Below are 20,734 nucleotides of genomic sequence, written 5' to 3' on the forward strand. Positions count from 1 at the left end.
TGAAAATGCCACATGTAGAAAGTTGTGATTTCCTTGTCTTAACCATTTGTGCCTTCAGCCAGTGTCCCAGTGTCATGGGTCACATGACTGTGAATGGTCCTGCTATAGGTGTTTGTGTGTTCCATCCAAACAGTGACACAAAAGGGTCTAATTGTGGGCAGGATGGGCGATCCTTCTAGGATGGATGGAGGCAAAGCTGTGCCGTGCCACTCTTATATTTTAAAAGCCTTGCCTCTAGCACACACAAAGGGACCTGAACAATAGCCTTTGTCACCCCAGACTTCTTGGAGCCTTGCCAAAGGAAGGGAATAATATCTGGGATTAATTTGGGAAATCCATCACAGGTTTAAATAGTGGACCTTGTGAACCACTCATCAGTACACTTCTGGATCTGTGGACATTACAGAAGGACTGCCTTGCTCCCTCAGAGGACTGTCCTGCTGCTTGAGTACTGTCTTGGCCCCCACAGGACTTCCCTGCTCTCTGATATAGAAGACTGGGTCTTCTCCCTTCATCCCAGGCTAACCTGAATGACTCCAAGGGTCAATTGTTTGACCTCTTCTCTGAGCTACAGGGACACAACAAGCTCCAGAGGCCCCCCTGAAACTGCCCGGCTGACCTACTGCAAGTGGATCAGCCTGGTCTCACAACTAAACTTGTCTGAGCCTTGCTGGTCTATACTGGAGTGAGTTTCTGATCCCGGAGAGGTCCTGGGCCCTTTGCTGGTGTTAGTTAAGCTCCTTTTTTTTTCTTCACATTTTTTATTGAGCAGAGCATTAGGTAGGTAAGATACATAATTTACTTAAAATCACTAATAAAAACCATTTGTACAAAACAGATACAATAGCTTCTCATTTCATGATACATTTTAGAAAAAGTAAAGCTGTAGCAGCAAATATCATCATCGTCCAGAATTAGAGATGTGAAATTTATCTAAAAAATGTGCAGCAACCGAGAAAGTTGCAAGTGCTTCTAAAGTGAAATACCAATTAAAGTGTGAATGCCTTTTTATCACAAGTAGCAGCTGCTACTGCAACACCAAGGTCAATTTTTAGAAACAATATAGCAGTAGCAGCTGATAACATCATTGATACTAACCATGAGCAAATCATCTAATAAAGCGCAACAGCGAAAAAAGTGCAAATGCTTCTAAAGTGCAATACCAAACAGGATACTAGTGCCTTTTTCAAAAATACCGGCTACAGCATCAATGTATAAAACAAGTGTTAAAGTCTGTCTTTAGACTTTTCTAAATCAATAAAAAACGTTCAATTTTTTTTCAATTTCCTAATGGCCCCCACCAGTCTAGCATAAGCTTCTTCGAAATTTCGAGTCCTTTTCATTTTATTGAAACATTTCACATGAGAGGGGGTTTCACTAGCTGTCCAGTTCTGAAGAATTAAAGAACGAGCTACAGTACATGAAATAAATAGAAAAGTTTTCTCGGCCTCTGTTAACATCATTCTATCTCTGCAAAGTCCAAATAAAGCAGCCTGGGCCTCGAGCAAAACACTTCCCGATTGCTAGCTCGATATCAGCAAAAATTGCCTCCCAAAAGGGCCTCAACCGTGGACATGCAAAGAAGATATGGTGCCATCCGCCTTCCCCATCTGCCTGGCAGCGGAAGCACTTATTCTCTATTCCCGGAAATCTTTTTTTTAGGGGGGCCGGAGTTGAATAGGAGAGCCAGCGTGATATGAAGGCCATCCTTTTAAAATTTGCCGCGCAGGAATTTACTTTCTAGGCATAGGGCCTCCCAATCATTCAAGGAGAGAGTACATCCTGTCTCACCATATATTTTAACCAAATCGCTCTCCAGCACGGAAGCTTGACCCTGTTGATGTATCAACCAGTACCAGTTCCCTACACCACTCACTTTGGCCCTATAAAGAGCTACCACAAATTGATTTGGGGCATCAAAAATGCCACTGGTAATTTTGAAAAAGTGAGCCATTTGTAAATATTCAAAAAAGGCGGGTTCCGATGGCTCTCCTCCCTTGCCATTACCTCTTGCCAGGAAATCATCCTATTTTGAATTGTAAAATGTCTTAGCTCGAGTAGTCCACAGCCTTCCCAATTATTTATATGTCTTGATTGAAACTGAAGGCAGAGACTGTGACATTCTCTCAATTTTAAATATTGGGGACCCAAAGAGCCCGTCTTTTTTAAAAAGGACTGAAGTCTAAAAACGTTAATCCTTCAAAGTCTTGAATCCTGTTTTTTAGGGAGTTTGGAGGTTTTTAAAAACACTTGAGTTTGCGTACCAATTTCTTGCATCATTTTATCTAAAAAGAAGCTATCTTCAATACATTTAGATCCCATTAGTCCGGACACTAAGTCTAAAAAGGCTGCCTCGCATTAGGTTCTTAAATGAGGCAAAGCTAGACCCCCTTCTGCAGTAGGTAATTGGACCACTGTCAATTTAACCATTGGTACTTTCTTTCGCCAGACAAATTCTCTAAATTAGGTTTCTATTTCCCCAAAAAAATACAAGTTTATCTTGATTAGGACATTAGTGAAAAGAAATATAAGCAACAGGAGTATGGACATTTTAATTAACGAAACTCTATCCACTATCGATAGGGGGAGTAAAAGCCTTTGTTCCAAAAGTTTCTTAATTTTCGCCTTCATTCTTAAATAATTAAATTTTTATAGCTGTTGGTACTGGCTAGACACAAACATCCCAAGGTATCTAATTAGATCTAGTTTAGTTGCCTCAAACAAGATGGAAAAGAATTTAAGTCTGTATTGAGGGCGAGAACTTCAGTTTTATTAGCATTTATTTTATAGCTTCCAATTAGCTCAAACTTCTTAAATTCCCTTAAAACCATTTAAAGATTATATTTGTCAGGGGTCAAATATAAAATTATGTAATCTGCAAAGAGTTTCAACTTTGCCATACCAGGGATAGGTGGTTGGATAGCAGCATTATTTCCTATTTTGATTACCAGTGGCTCAATAAAAAAAGGTAAAAAGCAAAGGTGAAAGCCGGCAACCCTGCCTGGTCCCACGATTTATTTTTAAAGTCCGTGCTTGTTTCAAATGTATAACTATCAGAGCTGTGGCCCCCTGATAAATATTGCGAAGCATATTGACAACTGGGCTGAAAAGCCAAACCGCCTGAGGGCAAAAAACAGGGTTCTTCAATTTACTAAGTCGAAAGCTTTCATGGCATCAACCATTACAATACTTGCCGGGATAAAGTTAGTATTAAAATAATCAAAGGCATGTATTAAAAACTGAGTATTAGCCTTCATTGATCTACCTGCTATAAAATCGGTCTGATCATTATAAATTAGAGCAGCAAATAAAAAACGCTCTGCCCACACTTTCATTAAAATCTTATAGTCTGAATTCAGAAGACTAATGGTCCTATATGAGTTAACATCTTCCGGGTTTTAATCTTTTTTAACAAAGGATACAATTATTGATTCTTTAAAACATGCTAGAACCAAACCACCTTCTACTATATAATAAATAGTTTTTTCAAGGCAGTAATTAATTTCCCTAAATAAACGTTATAAAATTTGACAGGGAAGCCATCCTGCCCACGTGCTTTGGACCCTGCTGTTGCTTTAATGGCTGCTGAGATCTCGGCAGATTCCACTTCATATCCCAATTAAGCATGGGCGGAAAATCCGGTCCGCTCGCGGATTTTGCGGATTTTCGGTAAATTCGCAAACCGCAGGATTCGCGTATTTCCCGCAAAATCCGCGAACGGAAATCCGCGAACGGGGATTGGGTCAAAAGTTCAAGCTGACTTTTGTAACTCTTTTAGAATGGCGCCAGCAAGCTGCCAGAGCCATTCTAAAATAGTTACAAAAGTCAGCTTCAACAGGAAGCTCCAATAGATAAAGTAAAGCAGGTGCTGCTCAAATTCAGTTACACAATCATTAATCACCCCCAAACTTGGGTTGATTAATGATTGTGTAACTTAATTTGACCTTCAACTGGAGCACCTGCTTTCTTTATCTATTAGTGCTTCCTGTTGAAGATATTTCTAGCTATTTTAGAATGGCGCTGGCAGCTTGCCGGCGCCATTCTAAGTGGGGCTGAGGGCAGAAGGGCACAAAAGTGGGACAGAGGGCAGAAGGGGACAAAAAATGAGTGGGGCAGAGGGCAGAAGGGCACAGAAACAAGTGGTACAGAGGGCAGATGGGCATAAAAAACAAGAGGGTGGCAGTGATTAAGCAGGCAAAAAAAAAACCCCGCAAAATTGCAAAGCGCATCGCGAACACCCGCGAACACACAAAGCCCTCGCGAATACCCACGAACACGCAAAAATAAAAAAATCCGCAAATTTGCGCAAATTCGCGAATTTTGCGGATTGCCAATTCGCAAATCCGCAAATTCGCGAATTGCCAATTCGCAAAATTCGCCCATGCTTAATCCCAATGGACTGATCCAATTGTCTGAAAGTTTAGGAATATTCATGTTCATGAAATATTCCTGGATCAGCTCCTCCTCCACAAGATATTCAGTAGAGTGAAGTTGGTAGAAATGTTCCAAAAAGATCTGGGGGATCACGCCGGTGTTGACAACTTCTCGACCAGTCTGGGGGTCGAGCCCTCTAGATGTTATGGCTCCTTCTTGTTTTTTTCTGGTGGAATTAGTCAGGAATTTACCAATTAGCTGGCATTCTTCATAAACCCTTTGTTGAAATATTTGTGAACCAAAGCAGTATTTCCCAAACTGTGGTCCGCGGACCCCCAGATGTCCCTGACACATTTCTAGGGGTCCTCAGGCAGCAGTTTTAAAAGCACTGCAAAGTATCTTGTTTAATTACCAGTTTTCAAAGAACAATAAAAGTGTAAAGATAATGCCAGTGATTAATTTCCCTGCTGGAGAGAGATGAGAGTTTTGTCCAGTAGCAGCTTTGACTTATCTAATGAAGCACAGATGGTTAATATGCCTACTGCAAAGAACGTGTACCATGCATTTTACAAAACAGTATTTTATATGCAGAGGTCAGTGGGTTACTGCTTTTGTCAGGGATATTCTTTTGTGAAAGTGTAGTTCAAAAGTAACAATCGTAATCTAGCAGTGACCTATAAACTGTTATCAAACAGCTGCTTGAAAACTGCAAGTTACAAGTTTGAAACTTATGTTTTTCCCAGTCTTTCATTATCTTGATGCTGCAAAAAGATTTTTTTGGGTGGAAATACATTTTTATTGTTAAAGTCAATGCTAACCACTGTGTTATGTTCTGAATCCTGAGTTTGTGCTTCTCCAGACCAAACACTCTTTATAAATGCTATCCAGTATAAATGCCATGTGAGTTCTACATCTTGTAGTCCCCTTTGCCTTATGTAACATTTTCTATACACTGATTTACACGTATGATTCACTGTCTCTATATGTGTGTGGTGTAAATTGCTCTGACATCCTACAATAGTATGAGAGATGCTATAAAAAAGGAAATACACGTGACAGAGGCGCTATGGAGAGATGAGAAGCACTGTTGGAGGGTGATAGTGGGGAATCATTGAAGAACCCCCAAAAACATTTTCGGATTCTGGTGCACAGTCAGGTCTTCATTTACTATTCTTTAAAAGCTAATACAATTCAAAATATAATGATAAATGTGCTGTAGACTGCACCATTGTTTCCTACATTTCTTAAGGGGAGAGCCTCTCAAAGCCCCCTTTGTAGTGGTCAGGCTCACTCACTGCCCTTGGTGTGCACCATATGGGGACTGGGCTGAAATAATTTGCCAGGGCTGCTTTGGGTTTCCAGTCTGGCTCTGGCAGGAGCAGGAGCCTCGTACTTGGAAATAAAACCAACCATTGGAAAGTTAGTCACAGAGATGCTGCACCAACCTTCCCATTAACCTTTTTTGTTTTCTTGCAAATTCTTTCAATATAAAATCCAATAGAAGTGGCGTAGAGTTTTGTTAGCCTCCTTGGCTTAACAACACACTCTGCCACTTCAGAAACGCAGGGCTGCACCATATGTACAAGAATATGGTGCAGCCCTGCGTTTCCCCTGCGCTGGCACTACACTTAACAGGGGAAGATTGTTTATGTTGTAAACAACAGAGGAGTGACTGTGATGCAAAAGAAAGGTGAAAAACGTGATAGTTTGAAGGTTTATGAAATAAAACACCGCGGTGTGCCGCACGCGTGATCAATGCTCACACGCGTGCAGTATACACAGCGGGGCAGTCTCAAAGTCCCTGAATGAGCCCAGTAGACTATCTTCAACTAGAAGAAAGTCTGGGCGCTTGCTGGTCACCCTGTAGTGGGTGGAGGGAAAGAACCTAAATTCTTAGAAGGACCCTCACTCACCACTAGTTGGTGACATGCTTCATCATCGGGTCCCCGCTGGGGTGACCGAATGCCTCCCCAGCGTGCTACGACGCCTGGTTACAGCGGAGCAGGATGTGGTGAGTGCAACAGTGCCCAAATTAGGAGGTTACTAACTGTGATAGTGCAAATGTGTTTTAAAAATTAAAAAATGCAAAGGTTGTGCCTTTAGAATTTTTTTTAATAATGGCCAGCCCGCATTGGTTAAAAACAGAGTGAGCGGACTCCCCAGGTTCTTAATTAAGGAACCGGAATCCTAGATCAAAGGCATAATTTGGTCGACATGTTTCAGCTGTTTTGATTGCGTATAGCTCAGCTTTATTCAGGACCTATATCAAAAGTCCTCCGGTGGTGTGCGCGCGCTAAGGCGCACCCTCCCGTGAGGCTCTAAGTGTGAAAAAAATATATACAGTGTTAATAAACGGAAAAATTCCGTCAACACCACGCTACACAATTTGGTAGGGATGTGTAGAGAATGGGAACCTGTAGGAGAGAAGGGACAGAACAAGACCACAAACACATAAACATGAAGAAGAAGAGTTAATATCTTCATTGCTAAGTTATAGTCAACAATGGTTTCACAGATGTGTAGGTCTAGGCATCACGCATAATTTATGTGACACCAATATTGGGGTGCTACCTTAGATTCCTTCATTAGGTGCATCTAAATTAGCCACAAGGACGACCCGGTAAATGGGTCCGTGTCCGGTAATTTCTCGATGTTCATTAGGGACGAGCAATGTACCACTCGTTTCAAGAGTGGTAAAGTTAAAAAACCGCAGTGTTAGGAAAGTATGAGCAAGTGTATCCGTAAATGTTTGATGAATCATAAACCCACACATAGAGGAGAGGTCCCTCTCACAGCGTGAGAAATGAGTATTGCAAGCAATAGTGGGTGTATCGGAAGATTTCTTAACAATAACTCACTTCCTAAGGGACACGATTACGCCCCTATGGAAATGACAGTGTGGGGTGACTTCACATGGCGTTTCTCTGCGAGAGATAACAGTAAGAAAGGTGAGAGATTGTTAAAAAATAATAAAAAAATAATACCGCGATGCGAGAGCCCGTCTCGGTGGCAGTGTGAGGTTTTTTAACTTACTTCAATGCCCGCGGCTCCCCTCCGTGTACCTACACGGTCAGCGGCTGTCTCCAGGAAATGCAGAGAAAGTGCACCTGGTCAGTTTAAATGTCTAATGCTCCTAATTGGTTGCGCCCGCCCTCGTGGGTGCGTGACGTCAGGGGCTCCGACGCGCACCCCGCGTCTTAAAGTGATAGACTGTTTTTAAATGGGGACCAGTGTGATTGGTTCAAAGATCCCACGTGGGAGCGGAGAATAACAGGGCATGCCAACGGCACAGTGTTCTAAGATCTGAAGTTAGGGGTTCGAGTACAGATCGTGTCGCAACCCGGATACAATTATTAATTATCAGGTCCTAGCAAAATCACAAGGCATATCGAATATTAGGCCAGGAAAGACAATGAGGCCAGAAAAAACAATAATCACAAGGCATATCGAATATTAGGCCAGAAAAAACAATAACAATAACACATGCGAACTGCCAATGCGGAGGGCGGGGGCTGGTCTTGGTCCCTCACTCAGATGTTGCAATATTCTCCCAAGCCATACAGTGGGGGGTGCCAAAAAAGGGGGTTATTAAAGGCACAAATCCCTCGTGTAGGTAGTGCTAGGGAACAGTAGTGCAGGGGGGATCATGTATTGACCTAGTCCCCTGTTCAGATGCTGTGATAGTGTGTTCACCAGCAGCAGTAAACAAGGATATTAATAGCTGAGTGGGGGAAGTAAAAATGGTTCTCACCCAGAGTTAGTAGTGTGTCTAGAAACCTAGAAGTGTCTTTCCCGCCTGATGTAGACTGGGTCCTTAACTAGGGGCATGAGAGCTCAAGCTGGTATTCAGAAATTCTAATCTCATGTTTCTACCCGTCAGCGTAATGCACTGCCCCACGGTATCTCATTGTTGAGGCCTTTTGTGTTGGTACCCAGGCGATACACCCAACGCTGTTCCTTCTCGAATAGTAAGGACTCTGAACTGCCCTCCAGATGTTCCAGGATAGTCCATTCGAGGTCATTAGGTGTATGGTTGGTTTGCAAAAAATGCGTTGTGAGTTTCGTCGTTGCCTTTTTGCAACGAATGTTGCTACAATGCTCACATATTCTGGTTTTGACACGTCTGGATGTCATCCCTATGTATTGTAACTTGCATCTGCACGTGATTATGTTCAGGAAGGTCCTCCTACCTGCACATAAACAATCTTGAAATGTCGTTTTGTCACTTCTATGTGTGCTGATTAATGCAGCACACATGGAAGTTACAAAATGTATTTTCTTTTTTAAAGATTGTTGATGTGCAGGAAGGGTCACCTTCCTGAACATAAACAATCCAAGGGGTTTCGCAAAAAGAGGAGAAATGAAGCATTTCACCTTGTTTTGCCAAGTTAAGACAAGTTTTCCCTGGCCTTAATTTTGGTGCTGCCTCCCATTTACGCTGCCCTTGTAAATTGGGGCAGCGTTAAAATTAATGGGTGTTGCAGGGGAAACGCCCACCGCAACACCCACTGCCCACCCCTTTCATGCTAAGCATTGGGTGAAAGGGGACCTTACTTTCAAGGCACCGTTAAGCCACGTTAAGTGGCTTAACATTGCCTTGTAAATAAGGTGAAGCCCCTATCGCCACTGGAACGTCTCACAAAGTGATGTTCCTATGGTGCTAGGGGCTTGTAAATATGCCCCTAAAATCATTAGTAATTCAAGTATTTGTTTTGTATGCAAACGTGTAATTTTTTTTTTAATTACTGTTTTAATGTTTGAAATTTAAATTCTACAAGTTGCTTGGGGATCCCTGGCTTCCAGTGGTGACTCAGTGGGGGTCCTCAGGAGTCAAAAGTTTGTGAACCACTGAACTAAGGATCTCATCTGAAACGAAAAAATCCCTCAACGCTGTTCTTGCCTGCTCAAGTTGATTAGGGAGCAACTGAAGTTTGAGGGCATACTCTTTTCCCACCTCTGTTTGTAGTTCGCTTTTTTAAGCCTACGGGTTGTTGATTGGGCAGCCGTAAAGGTTATATTTGACCACGGGCAGCCGCCTTAAACCCATCCCACAATGAAAAGGGCTCCGCGGTGTTCTCATTGATCTTAAAATATTCAGAAATCCATTCTTTAAAGCCTTTCACCCAGTCCTGATCCTGCAAGAGGAGACGGTCTAGCTGCCACCTGGGCCGCTCCCTACTCCCTCCCCTGAGCACCATTTCTAGCCCATCATAAGTGTGGTCAGAAAAAGGATTACACCCGAAATCAGCCTTTAGGACCTCGAGGGATCTGGATATAAGAAATAAATCAATTTGTGATGCGGTCCGAAAGCTATGTGAATAGCAGGTATGAAAATACCCTATGAAAGTTGATTTCCCGCCACGGATCTACCAGTAGATATTCTTGTCTAATGACTTCCAATAATTTTTTGGTATTCGGTTTCAGTTGTTTTTTGTTTTTATTAGAAGTATCCTTTCTTAAATCCTGTATAAAATTAACATCTCCCCCCCACCAAAAAAAACTGTCCAGAGCTCCTATCAAAAGCTCATTAATTTGGACCAGTGCTGAGATGTCGTCCATAATAATTTATGAAATTCAAGATCTTCCCCTGTAGCTTTGTTACCACCCATATCCATCTCCCATGTACATCCCTACGTACTTGTAAAAATGACCATGGAAGTTTTCCAGAGAAATAAATGGCATCTCCTCTCATGACAAGGCCTGCAGATGCAAAAAGAAAATTGAAAAGACCCTGGGTAAAAATAACTCAGGAGAATTAGATTTTAAATGTGTCTCCTGTAAAAACAAAACTTGGGGATTAAATGATGTCAACCATCTAATAAGAGCACCATACTTCTTTTTGTTTAAAATGCCATTTGTGTTAAGTGATAGGATCTTACATTTACTGATTTCCAAGATTAATTGTTTCTATCTAAACTTTAAGTTGTGTATTATCTGTACCTTTTGCTCCTACTATTTTTTCTGCAGTGAACCCTATCCCACCCCTACACCTCCCACCCCTAGAGATAAAGACCCACCCCTCGAAATGTGAAAAAACCCCTACTGACCACACTGACCACATTTTTCTCCTCTCATCTAACCTTCTGGGTGTCATGGTATTACACCCTGAGTGACCCCAATAGTCCCCGGACCCTCAACAATACCTTAATACTATCAGCAATTAACAGGCTGACAAGCGCACCTTACAATTTTATCCCATTTCCATCTGACAGATCTACATATACACCATTACTTTAACTTAAACCCCAGATCCTTGCAAGATCTCTTTTAATAGTGCCTGGGCTTCTTCCAAATCAGAGAACATAAAGAACTTTCCCTAGATTAAAACTCTCAATTTTGATTGTTGAGCAATTGATGCTTGGGCACCATGGGCTTTGAACAAATGTAGGATCTTAACAAACTCTTTTTTCTGCACGCAGCAGCAGCAGTCATATTGGAAAATATATGACATTTAATAGTTTAATTTACTAAAAACTGTCTCTGCTGGATTGCTTTTGTCAAGATTCTTTACTTGAAAGTCTGCAACATTTAGCAATATTGTTCGCGGCATCGTAGAGTTGGGGAAAGGATGGGCTGGGACACGATGAGCCCTAGTAATCGTAAGATCTCCTTCAAACTCCCGGAGAACTTTCTGCTTGATAAAAGAGTTGACCGTGAATGGTTCTCAAGATCCTACAGTTTGTTTTCCAGATAGTTCTTATTTTTTACTGCCTCTTTCACTTCCTCAATTACCGTGTTCATCTGATCTTCTAAAACTGAGATTCTGGCTTCGGCCTCCTAAAGTTTGATAGGAAAACCTGACATTGCTTCTTCAATTTTCCCTAGCCTTAGGTGCAGAGAAGCAATTTCCAATTCCTGAGTTTTTTTCATCTCGCGAACTTCATCCAGTATTAGATTCAGCATTTCTCTGATGTCCAATTGATATTCACCTGATATCTTCGTACCTCGGCTAGGGTTATTTTGCAATTTGTCAGCACCAGGAGACGTATTTCTAACCATTAAATCCTCTCGAGGCCGCTGACCATCTGGCAGTAGTTCATCCTGCGGTGGCGAAAGGGACTGTGACTGAAGCTTAGTTTGGGGTGGCGACGAGTTTACAAAAATATTTATGCCGATCTTTCTGCCTTCGTCTGATGTTCCTTAAGCCTAAGAGTGATTCGTGCTGGGAGCAGTAATTTCAGTTAATACAATTAATGAGGTCGCCACATCGTGACTTAGATCTGGACCCAGATATGACTCCGGAACTGCCGGATGATTAGGTTACGAGTTGCGTTGTGATTTGAGTTGTGATTTCTCCTGATCATTAGAAGCAGAGTCAATTACTGGTACAGGCAACACTGGTATTGCTGACAGGACTTTAGATGATTTCGGAACTGGACTAGAGCTTGGAGAGGGGGATTGTAGGGTAGTAGTTTTCTTCAGAAATAGTGAAAATTGCTTTGCCTCTTTTTCTTTCTTTAGACCCTCTGCCACCAAATTGTCCTGCTGGGACTTGGTTGACATAACTGCGGTTTCGCTCAAATATATATATTATCAATCAATAATTCCTCCTGTTCTGGAGAGGTAGTGGGGGAACTGCCTTCCCTCACAGAAGCCGCCAAAAACTTCACTCAGCAGGAATTACCATAATGCCAGCCAGCAAGCCAGGTACGAGACGCCATTGCTGAAGGTGGGGCACCGGGTCACCTGAGGCTACACGGAGATGTGGGTCCTCCTCCAAGCTCTCGATGGTACTATCAAGGCTGTAAGAGTTGGTAGTACTCTCTTTACTAGCCAAACGTGCCGCCTCTTTTGCCTGAGCTAGACGTGTTTTGGCCTTAAGATGGGCGGCAAATTCGACCTTGGTGACTACATTTGCATGCTTCAAATGTTTACCCATTTCTTAACCTCTTTGTTGCTTTTTGTTTCTCCGGCTAAAATGTATCTTTTTTGTATCCTTTCGCAGTTCTGCCTTTATTCGCTGCCCCCCACACAGTCTTATTTGTCCCTCCTAATACGAGATTACCCCTTGGATCTTCGGCACCTTGAGATATATACTTCTCCAGGAAGCTCTCTATTTATTTTCTGTAATGTTCAGAAGGCTCTCCCTGCTAATGCCATTTTTAATTTCTGGCAAACTATTTAAGAGCTTTCCAAACAGAGAGGAGCGGACAGCTCTTCATTTAACTGATCCCAGTCTTCCTATTTAGCCAGGCCGCAGGAGGTCGGGGATCAGAGAACAATGAGGCAGCCGCCAGAGGATCCCAGCTGCTGTTCGGGAAGCCTGCCTCCTCCTGACCTTCACGGACGATGCTGCCAAAGTTGCAGAGGCCGCCGCCCCCTCCGATGGTATCGAAACCCATCTGTACCTCCCTGATACGAGCGCTGGGGCTGGAGCAGGAGCCGAAGTATTCTGGGGAAAGAAAACCCCGATCCAGGTGCCTCGACTCACTCCGTGCCTAGTCCGCCTAGTCCCTGTATCAAAGTCCAGGACCTGCCTTCCCTCACACAAGCCGCCAAAAACTTCACTCAGCAGGAATTACCAGAATGCCAGCCAGCAAGCCAGGTACGAGATGCCATTGCTGAAGGTGGGGCAACGGGTCACCTGTGGCTACACGGAGGTGTGGATCTCCGTAGCCATCCCCCTAGTTAAGCTCCTCTTATTAAGAAGTGCAAAATTATGACATTTTGGGCACATCCCGAACGTGCCAGGAAATGTGATGCTCTTCCACCTGCGAGGACTGCCAACTTGAAGCTCCTGTAAAGTCAACTCTCCGTACTACGGCAACAGCCAGGGCCTTCCAGGAATGTAGGATTTGCACATCACGCCACAGCAACGATAGCCCACGATGACTGCCAAGGTAAAGCTCCAGCAAAGACCATCTGCGATGCTCAACCAGCTCTTTGTGCTACAGCGATGACTATCTGCAATGTTGTCCCTGCTCCTCCTTGTGGTCTCCTACACGGCGAGTAGAACTATTTGCTTCACACTTTGAGAATTAACTTTTTCAGTGGGAGTGATCTTCATCCCTGTATTCCAAAATATGATTTTCTTTTTAAAAATAAAAAAGATAATCTTGCATGGTGAGGGGTGCATTATTTCTTTTTTATTGTCCCCCATCACCAGGATTTGCCTGAAGTTGATGGACAGTAAAGAACAGCTATATGTCAGTTGATCCTAATTGGGCAAATGGATACATAGCCAATTCTCCATTGCCCTCACTCCGTTGCACCGTCGGAGAAGTTTAGCTATGGCTGTGGCTTAAGGTACGTAGCTAAATTTAAGGTCTGCCCACAACTAAATCGGGTGAGTGGACCTCTATGTTGACAAGTAGGGAACTCTGACTGCATTGCGATGTAGTTCCCTCTCCGCCAACACATAAATCAGGCCCTTAGACATCAGGACTGGAACCCTTAACCTCAGGGTTTTAATTGTGAAAATAAAATGGGGGTGCTCTAAAAGGGGTGTGACAATTTGTTTAAGGGAGTGTGGCCTATCCGAGTAGGGGCGTGATCTAAATCAAGATAGCTAGCATTGTGTGCTTAAGAAAATCATGAAGTAGCATCCAGCAAAGAATAATAAAATAGGCAAAAAGGTATATTTATTAAGTATAAACCATAAAATACTAAACACTTTAAAAAACATAAAAAATTATTTACATTACTTAGAAATCTATTGCAGGATTTTCCAAAACCCTTGAAGATATTTACTGTGTCTATTTTGCTGGGGTTTCTCACAACAATTTTCTTCAGCAGACGTTTTACCTTTTGCCAGCCAACGTTCGGGTGGCAGCCAGGGCAATCTTCCTCCAACCAAAACTGTGATTTCCTACATTAACTGCTCATATTTGTTCCCTGTAACAGGCCTGTTATCAGGCTTTACCGCAGCATCAATACAGAACAATTCACGTGTTGTGGATAAATAGAACAAAAGGACAAATGCACATCACCCAGCGGCACTAGCGTGTTCAGTGACATATTTATTGGTTAACAAAGGCATGGAGTAGGGTCATATAGTATACATCGAAAAGCACACTTTAAACACGGTACCTTTCCACTAACCTGTACCCTTCACACGGTTTCCATCTACCCCCTGACCTAAACCCCTAAAGACACAAAGGTTAATGCATTAAAAAACCAGGAGAGCTCGGAATACCAGGAAGCAGAAACTAAGAGTGTCTCGAGCTTTCTACCACACACCGAGCAAAGAAACATGGCTTCAGGACGAGAATTGTAGCCGGCTAGAAAAAACAAAAGGCAGACTGTCAACCAACGATGCTCATAGCCTAAGGGTCACTTAAAAACACTGATTTTATTCATCTACTAAAAGAAAAGCATTAAAATCAGAAGGCAAAATTAATAGCCAATATATGTTTTCCGACTTCCTCAAAGATACTGCCTCGTATCTATAGATTTAATTTTGCTTTCCAGGATTGTCAAACCACAATTACACGGTGCACACCAATTGCCCACAACAAGGCTTACTTAGACCTAAAAACGGGCATTAAAATACTCAAGTTTTGTGCGTTTGCTGGCTGGGAGGGCAAGTCATGTGTGGCTTCAGAAGGATCCTGGCTGAGGCAGCTCTGATGCGGAGGCAGGGCCCGGACGGTGCTGGTAGGGCTGGGGTGGCATCACAACGGTAAGTTTCCTTTTCACTGCTGTTGTAGACCTCGTCCCTCGCATGCTTTAGGGCAGAGTAGGGTCACACTGGTTGCTGGAGAAATCTTGCTGCAGGCCGTAAAAGCAGGGTCATGCAGGTTCTAACCATCTGGATGGCACGATGATGTAGGTGGCGCTGCGTGTTCAAACAGAAGGGAAATCCCGAGAGAAAGTGTCTCCCTTCAAAGGATTTCTTGAGGCCCGAAAATAGAGCTCCCTAGAGACCCCTTTCGAGACCCCCCAAAAAAACTTGGGGTGCTCAGACCCCCACAGACCCCCCCACCCTCCTCAGTTAAAGCCCTGTTTAACCTTTACATTGTGAGTCTAAAGCCCTCATCCATTAGGACACAAGTCACTCATTCCTTTTTTTCTCAGCGTTCTTACACTGTTTTGACCGAAATGCCCCCTCCTAGAAACTGCATGACCCTAGACGTGCAACAGCACCCACACTACGGTGAAGTGCTGAAAGCTGATACCTGCTGCACACACACACTGCCACAGAGTCTGCAGCATCATCGCTCCCTGCCACAGCCATGCATACGAACGGGGAACGCAACTGTCGTTGTGATGATGGGAATGCCGCTGTCCACGTCCCCCGCAGGGGGACATTAGCAGCAGGCCCGGCTCCAGGAATTTTTATTTGGGTGGGCCACTGCGGGCTCGATTTGTCGCATATACGTCTAGGCAGGCCTGCTTCAGGGCCCTCCTTTATCTATTCTTAGTCTTACAAGGCCCAGTAAAACGCACTCTTTTCCAAATCTCTTTTTAAATATTATCACTTCAAAAAGTATTTTTTCCATGTAATGCTCCTTTTGATGGGAAGAGGAGGTTTCTGAGTTGGGAGTATCAGCCAAGTGACACTTCACGGGCTCCCTCTGTGGGAGCCTTCAGGGAGAATCCCTCTTTATTACTACCTCCACCTGACCACGGACTCTGCAATGCACTCCCATACAGGCTTGATTATCCACTACTCCTCTCCAGTGCACCTCATCTCACAGATGACCCTGGGCCCCAGCCCCATATCAGGCACCATCGGGCTCCACTCTAATTTTCCCGGTAATAACATTAGTAAAATCACCTTCAAACTTAAAACATTGAATAAAGTAGTCAATATAATTAGCACGCACTTTAAAGTATGTTCCACAGTAGCCCTTATAACCCAACAGCGAATTAAATAAACAAACACGGAAAGGCTGGCTTCAGCGCTGCTGCGAAAGTCTTTTTTGGCGCTGCACCAATAACCTCTTTCTCCGTAAATCGCTTTTACTCCCACCTTCCAACAGTGTCCCTCATCTTTCAATGCCCCCCCGATTGACCTCCGCCTCGGATTCCCTCACAGTTGTACTAAAGAAACAACGTTCACAAGGAACTCATTTAAAGTTTTTTTTATAGCAGATTTGTGGCAATTTGATTGATTGCCCTGCCTAATAGAAAACTATATACTGGTGATCTGTTCTGTATATTACTATGATTCAATCATTACATTTTACACTGACAAGCTCACTGAACAACCCAATGGTTATAGCCTATTTCACTGAACTAGGCACTTTATTTCTACAAAAGTCAGCAATTTATATACATTTCACATAAAAACATTAAATAAACATTGAAATTTTTTTTTGAAAAAAACATTCACATAACCCCAAGTGTGGTGACCGTAACCATATTTACAGTGACAAAATTGTGACATATTCAAAATCGAGGTTATCAGTACAGAAACAAAAGGAAAAGGACACTGTATAAAATGAGACGATTTGGTTTGTTGTGTGTCTCTTTAATCTATTTCGTCAACGGCGTTTCGACCCTCTCTAGATACCGGGTCTCATCAGGACTGTTTATCTGGGGACAGTACTTGCACGTGAAGCAAAGGAAATCCAACGATTATGGGACTCGTCTTTTAACCCGAGACAGTAGAAACGATTGACATCTGCTTAGATGATTACTCCGCTGGATACTAGGTGTATTAGCGGCGTGCATTTACTTCTTGTTAGTCCAAGAAGGCGGGAAAGAAAATGCTCGATCCCACTTCGTTTACGATCAAAACACTCGGCCACTCAATGATGGACTGAGACCGGAATAGTTTTCCTCCGGCACAACTGCAGCAACAATTAGTTTGCGAGCTCGGATTCCCTCACAGCCACACGCCACAAGTGCCTCTCATCTCTCCCTAACTACCCCCTCCACCCCATGACCTCTTCCTCGGATTCCCTCACTGCCATTCTCCACCAGTGCCCCTCATCGCTCCATAGCCCCTCCCACTACCTCCTCCTCAGATTCCCTCACTGCCACCTTCCAACAGTGCCCCTTATCTTTACGTAGCCCCTCTCTCAAATGCATTTGTTGTATAGCGCTACTCATATCAGTGTAGTGTGTGTCAGTAATTTACACAACGCACACATTATACAGAGACAATGAATCATACAAGTATGTAAATCAGTCTATAGGGAATGTCATATAAGCCAATGAGGATTACAAGGAGTATTATTCACATGTCATCCATACTGGTGGGCAGGATATTTTAAGAGGGTTTGGTCTGGGGAAACACAACCTTAGGATTTAAAGAGTATTCCATGGGGGTCAGCTTTACTGATACAAATGTATATCTGCCCAAACATACTCATTTTAGCAACATTAGAATAATGAAAGACTGGGGAAGTTCTAACTATATCACAAAACAAAAAAAGCGAAGTTCTAACTATACCATTCATGTTTGTATGCAGCTCTTTGATGACAGTTCATTGGTTACTGACCTATGTAAGGATTGTAACTTCTGAACTGCAAGTAACACAAGGATCTCTGTAACAAAGGCAGTAACCCACTGAGCTATCCACGGCTTTAAGTGGGCCGGGTCTCACTGGGTCTGAGCACAGGCAGTTTTTTAAGGGGGCCTCGAAACGGGTCTCAATCAGGCTTTGTTATGTGCGCTGGTCACAGGTAGTCCGTTTTTTTCCGAACTGCAGTGACAGCAGTCTGCTGTCACTGCAGTCCGGAAAAAAGTGCCAGGGCACAAAACAGAGCCCGATAGAGACCCATTTCGAGACAGCAGGCACATCGGTGTATGCTACTCACCCTACTCACAAGTGGAAAGTTACGGCATAACGTCATGCCAGGTGAGCGTGGTAGGGAGAAGGGAAAGGGAAATCCTTTAAAGAGAGTAATTTTCTCTCTGGATTTCCCTTCTCTTTTTGAAACTCAGGAGCAGCAACATTGTTGTGATATCACCAGTGCTTTAAGTGGAAGCTTTTGCAATATTATATACAAGCCATAGTTGCTGTTATTTATTTTATGCAACTAACAACCATTGACAAAGCCAATAGTCCTGGCTTGTAGGTATGATGTTACTTGTTGTATCATATACCTGGATACAATGACAGAAACAGCAAAATACAAGTCGGGCCGCACACTGCTAAACACAGATTTTTAATGTACTGTTTTTAAGCCACGTCCTCAATTACATTGGCCACGTCCCTTTGAGAGACCCCCCAGTTTTTTCATCCCACTTAAAGCCCTGAATTTATCCACATAAAATACAGTTCATCAGCATTTAAAAACTACTAACAGACAAATGATTGCTCTCCGGCAGGATCATTAATCACCAGCGTTATCTGGGCATTTTGTATTATTGTTGTCCTGCATCAGCCATGATAATGATAAAAACTGTTTAAATTAAGCACACACGAAGTATGTGTCCTGCTGGGCCTGTGCAGATTTTAAAAAGAAAAAAAATGTAGTAACGCATTCTCTTACCTACTCCATTAGTCAAGCTTTGTGTCACAGCCTTATGTGATAAGCCACGGCAGGGGTCAGGAAAGGTGAATAGAAATAAACAAATTTTACAGAGACCTTTCAATACTGGGCTGATAATCCGTAGCTAACTTCTGCTTCAAAACATGGACCCTAAAGACTGCGGTTGTGCCACCAGTGGCTCTTGTTCATGTACTGGGTCGTGCAAGTGTGAGAACTGCAAATGTACATCCTTAAAAAAAAGCTGCTGTTCCTGTTGCCCTCCTGGATGCGATAAATGTAGCCTGGGGTGTGTGTGCAAAGGAGGATCCACAGGGAAATGCAGCTGTTGCACATAATTTGCAGATTGGCTTATTCAGTGCCCATGGAGTTGCTTAACACACAAAGAATTGCACTTTTTGATTTATTTTTCTTTCTTGTGCAAATGAGCAATCTTAAATTTACATATTATATATTTGTATATAAATGTTCTGCTAATAAAGTAACCTAAAATACGGAAATAAATAAATAAAAAAACTTCTTTTCTCCTGCGCTACATAGAAAAAGAAATATCAATGCAGCATGACAGTAGGCAAAGGTTTCCAACGGTTACGGTTGTGAAAGAAAGGATTTGTCGCCTTTCGCCATGCAGAGATAAAGGGGTGAAAAAATAAGCAAAGCCTCGTTAACATGTAAATGGTCTTGTAAAGACCTGTGAAGTACTCGGGGCGGCTGTGATAATGTGTAAAACTGTCAGTGCGTGCGCCCGCCCGGAGAAGCTGTCACGGCCCGGGCTGACACACAAGAAGGGGGAGGGTTGAACTTTGATCCCAAAGGCGTTGCCCGCCTGTCTTCAAGCCCTCACTGTGAGGGCCAAGGATCCTGTTTGGGTGGGCCAGGCTCATGTTTGGGTGGGCCTGGCCCACCCGGCCCACCCGCTAGAACCGGGCCTGATTAGCAGGCCAGCCTTTTAGTGCCCACTAGGCGGAGCAACCCCCCCCTGGTCTCAGGGAGGGGAGGCTCTGGTGGCTCGCTAGTCCCTCCCCTGGGCGGGTGAACCGGCAGCGTCCAGGGGAGGGCACTCGCTTGGGGGGCGGCCCGGGTATTTAGGCCCCTGCCGCCCCCCAAATCGACATATTTTGCTCCAGATCTCTTTGCTGACCTGCCTGACGCGCTGCATGGTTGCTCGACCTCGGTGAGTCCTTGTTCAAAGCCCCCCTTGTGCCCGCTCCCCCCCTTATGGGGGTTGCAGCTGGGCCTGGCGGCCCGCTTAGCGGGGGCCGCTGAGGCTGGTGGCAGGCAGGTCAGATGTGCCAGCTCCCCCCCTTAGTGGGGTTACAGCTGGGCCAGGCAGCCTGCTTAGCTGCGGGCCGCTAAGGCTGGTTGCAGGATGGCCGGATGCTTTGCCGGGTGTCCCCCCTCGTGCCCGCACCCCGTTTTCTTGAGGGTCGCATGCTGAGCCGGGCGCTGACGATGTGGCTAATCAGGCTCGAGGCGCACAAAGGCCCGCTGCTAGATGGCCCTTGTTTCTGCGCCCCCCCCCCGCGTGGCTGCGGGCCGCTGAGGCTGGGTAAGGTGGCTCATTCTGCGGGAAGCCCTGTCGCGAGCTCGTGGATTTGCCCCACTAGTGCCCACTCCCACGACTGATTAGCGGCAGACCGAGAAGTGCGGCTGGGCGGGGAGTAACGGTCCAAGCCTTGTGCGTGCTCTCCCACCTTCTCTCGGGTTCGAAGTACATGCTTGTTGCACTGCTTTGTTTATGTCTGTGCTCTTATCAGTTCCCACCCTCAATCCAGGCTCCTCAAAGTGGGGGAGGCAGTATTCCTGATCCCTGTATGCTATCACTGGCTCACCAGGCGGCCGCTAAGTTCGTAGTGGCTCTCCGGCACGCCCAGGACTTCATCTGGTGTCGTCAGGCCACTCATACGGGACATTGCGCCCCCAGGGGGCACCGGGGCGATAGAAGGCCAGGAGTCTGGCAGTCCCCCTGTTGACC

General features: G+C 44.2%; 1 pseudogene; it reads left to right on the top strand.

Moving 5' to 3' along the window:
- Window positions 1-18,899: 18,899 nt before the first annotated feature.
- Window positions 18,900-19,097, top strand: LOC147679957 (metallothionein pseudogene; annotated as a pseudogene).
- The last annotated feature ends 1,637 nt before the right edge of the window (window positions 19,098-20,734 follow it).

Source organism: Lissotriton vulgaris, chromosome 11, assembly GCF_964263255.1.
Source record: "Lissotriton vulgaris chromosome 11, aLisVul1.2, whole genome shotgun sequence".
In the NCBI taxonomy this organism is placed as follows: Eukaryota; Metazoa; Chordata; class Amphibia; order Caudata; family Salamandridae; genus Lissotriton; species Lissotriton vulgaris.